Source organism: Otolemur garnettii, unplaced genomic scaffold (genome assembly GCF_000181295.1).
Source record: "Otolemur garnettii isolate 467f Iridium unplaced genomic scaffold, OtoGar3 scaffold00154, whole genome shotgun sequence".
NCBI lineage: Eukaryota > Metazoa > Chordata > Mammalia > Primates > Galagidae > Otolemur > Otolemur garnettii.
In genome coordinates this window covers 3524725-3528152 of record NW_003852549.1, presented here as the reverse complement: position 1 = coordinate 3528152, position 3428 = coordinate 3524725, and the positions used below count along the sequence as shown (strand labels likewise).

The 3428-nt window shown below is 36.5% G+C and overlaps 1 pseudogene across 1 annotated transcript; it reads left to right on the top strand.

Moving 5' to 3' along the window:
- Positions 1-1876: 1876 nt before the first annotated feature.
- LOC100959172 lies at positions 1877-3219 on the top strand (annotated as a pseudogene). Its single transcript, XR_001161683.1, has one exon. The product of XR_001161683.1 is annotated as a 60S ribosomal protein L4 pseudogene (transcript).
- The last annotated feature ends 209 nt before the right edge of the window (positions 3220-3428 follow it).

Below are 3428 nucleotides of genomic sequence, written 5' to 3'. Positions count from 1 at the left end.
TAAATTGCTTGTGCAACAGCTAAGCTATTGCCTCCTTTTTTTGGTCTTCTTTCTTTCCTTTTTCCTTTTCCCTCTCTTTCCTTTATTTGATACAACTGCATTTTTAATTTTCTTTATCTATTCTTATTTTTTTCTTTTCTTTTTCATCTCTTCTTTTTTTTTTTTTTTGCTTAGTGCTGGTGTGGCATGACTGTGGTCTTGTGGGGATAATATGGCAGTAGGAGACTCAAGGAGACTAAGGAACTCAAGGAACTCAAGGAGACTAAGAGATCATGGTCTGGGAGTCCTTCTACCATTGGCCCTAGGAAGATGGTATTGACAACTCCATACTAAAGAATTTTTCTATTTCTTTTTCATTTTTATTTATTTTTTTCCTTCTTGCTTTCTGTCTTTGCTCCTTTATTCCTGTCCTAGTTTGGGCAGGGGAAGAGTTTGACTTTGCTTGGGCTGATAATGAACTCCTGATTTCAAGGAACCCACCCAAACCAGCACCTCAAAAATCTTTGAATTACTGTCATGGCCTTAACACCATATCAATCAATACCATTTCTTCTATCATTCTCATTCTTTCTTCCTGTCCTGACTTTCCTCTGTTCTTTAATTCTATTCTTTCATCCCAGTTCCCTTTTTTCTTTTTCTTTTCCTCCTTTCTTCTCTTTCCTTCTTTCCTTCTTTTCCTCTTATTTCTCTCTGTTTGTGCTTTACCCTACCCCTCCTTTTGACTTAGGCTCTGAAACAAGGTAATTTGAAGCAAAGGTGGAAGTGAGAAGTAAAAAGGAGATAAGGAGGTATATCCTAAATGAATCCCAAGCAATAAAAAAAAAAAAGAAATTAGAAAGTAATGACAAAATAAAATCAATCAAAAATATTTGCTAAATGTGAAAACTGAAATCAATAATTTCAAAACAGAAAAGTAATGGAGTTAATAAGTCTAAGAGCTACTTTAATAAAAGTGGGAGTAGATAATTGCAAGCATAATAAAGAAAATAAATAATAAGCAGAAATATACAAAATAAAAAAGATAATAGGAAATGATCATAGATACACAGACTTTGAGTTCTTCATCAGAGAATACTTCAACTCTGCAAATAAATTTGATAATAAAGACATAATGTGTGCTTGCCAACAAAAATAGAAAATTTCAAATATGACACCAAAAAAAGAGAACCTTATTAATCATGTATTTAAAAGCTTTGTATTGTTTTATTTGGCATTTTTATGTGTTCTATAATGAGAAAGTGTTTTTAGATACATGATCTACCATATTGTCGTAAATAGAAGTCTGTAAAATCTCTTATAAACTACAAAAACTCCATAAATATAAGACACAGCAAATAAGCCCATAGACCATAGTCATTTGTGAACACTAATGCAAAATTTTAAATAAAATACCAGCTGACAGACTCTTTTACCAATAATGCTCAGATCATTCAATAGTAGGAAATCTATTATTGCATTTCTATGGATAAACATATTAATCCCACTATCATCTCCATATATGCTAGTTATATAATGTCCATTCTAGATAAAGAAGTTTAAGTACTAAATACTAAAAATAGTTACTTCTTAACATGAATCACAAATTATCTATACCTGTCTATATATAGATATATAGAAAGAGTGTATGTAGGTTTGTATGTTATGAGTGAATGTATACCAGTTTATTGCCAATGGAATGTAATTGAAAACATTGTTTTTAAAATCTGAACAAGAAAGCATGGTCTCTGCCAGCAACCTCATTTGTTCTATAGGGAATGGTCCTCATGCAGTTAGGTGACAGAAAAAAATGTCATTTAAAGAGGCAAAATTGGTTTTACAGGTAACATTTACCTTTAAAACTCATCAACTTTAAAGTATATCTCTCCCTCTCCCCGACATGGCTTGTGCCTGTGCACTGATAACAGTGTACTCTGAAAAGGGGGAGTCATCTGGCAAAAATGTCACTTTGCCTGCTGTCTTCAAGGCTCCCATTTGACCAGATATTGTGAACTTTGTTCACACCAACTTGCGTAAAAACAACAGACAGCCATATGCTGTCAGTGAATTAGCAGGTCACCAGACCAGTGCTGAGTCATGGGGTACTGGCAGAGCTGTGGCAAGGATTCCCAGAGTTCCAGGTGGTGGGACTCACCATTCTGGCCAGGGTGCTTTTGGAAACATGTGTCGTGGAGGCCGCATGTTTGCACCAACAAAAACCTGGCGTCACTGGTACCACAGAGTGAACACAACCCAAAAGCAATACACCATCTGCTTTGTCCTGGCTGCCTCAGCTTTACCAGCACTGGTCATGTCTAAAGGTCATTGAATTGAGGAAGTTCCTGAACTTCCGTTGGTGGTTGAAGATAAAGTTGAAGGCTACAAGAAGACCAAGGAGGCTGTTCTACTTCTTAAGAAACTTAAGGCCTGGAATGATATTGAAAAGGTCTATGCCTCTCAGCGAATGAGGGCCAGTAAGGGCAAAATGAGAAACCATCATCGTATCCAATGCAAGGGACCCTGCATCATCTATAATGAGGACAATGGTATCATCAAGGCTTCCAGGAACATCCCTGGAATTACTCTGCTTAATGTAAGCAAGCTGAACATTTTGAAACTTGCTCCTGGTGGACGTTTCTGCATTTGGACTGAAAGTGCTTTCCGGAAGTTAGATGAACTGTATGGCACTTGGCGTAAAGCTGCTTCCCTTAAGAGTAACTACAACCTTCCTGTGCACAAGATGATGAACATAGACTTTAGCCGAATCATGAAAAGCCCAGAGATCCAAAGAGCTCTTCGTGCACCACACAAAAAGATTCATCGCAGAGTCCTGAAGAAGAATCCACTGAAAAACCTGAGAATCACGTTGAAGCTAAACCCATATGCAAAGACCATGCACCGGAATACCATTCTTCACCAGGCCAGGAATCAACAAACTCCGGGTGGATAAGGCAGCTGCAAGACTACAGAACAAGTCAGATGAGAAGGGGGTTGCAGGCAAGAAGCCTGTAGCAATGAAGAAGGGGAAAAAACCTGTTGGAGTTAAAAAGCAGAAAAAGCCTCTGGTAGGAAAAAAGGCTGCCTCTACCAAGACACCAGCAGCTGAAAAGAAGCCAGCAGAAAAGAAACCTACCACAGAAGAAAAGAAGCCTACTGTATAAACTCTTTTAATGTTTATTCCATAAACGTCAAATCATTTTGGACAGTTTATTTTGAATAAAGACCTGAGCAAAGAGTCAGTGAAAAAAAAAAAAAAAAACTTTAAAGTATATCACAAATAAAAATAATAAGGAGAATTCAGAAGAAAATCTGGGTAAAAAAGTTAATAGGCTTTAGGTAGTATATATTATAACCAACAACCTAACAAAAATTACCTAGAATGGATAGTTTAAAGAATAAACCTAATATAAACTTTAAAATTATGCTGATGGGCACAAGGACTTTAAAAGATG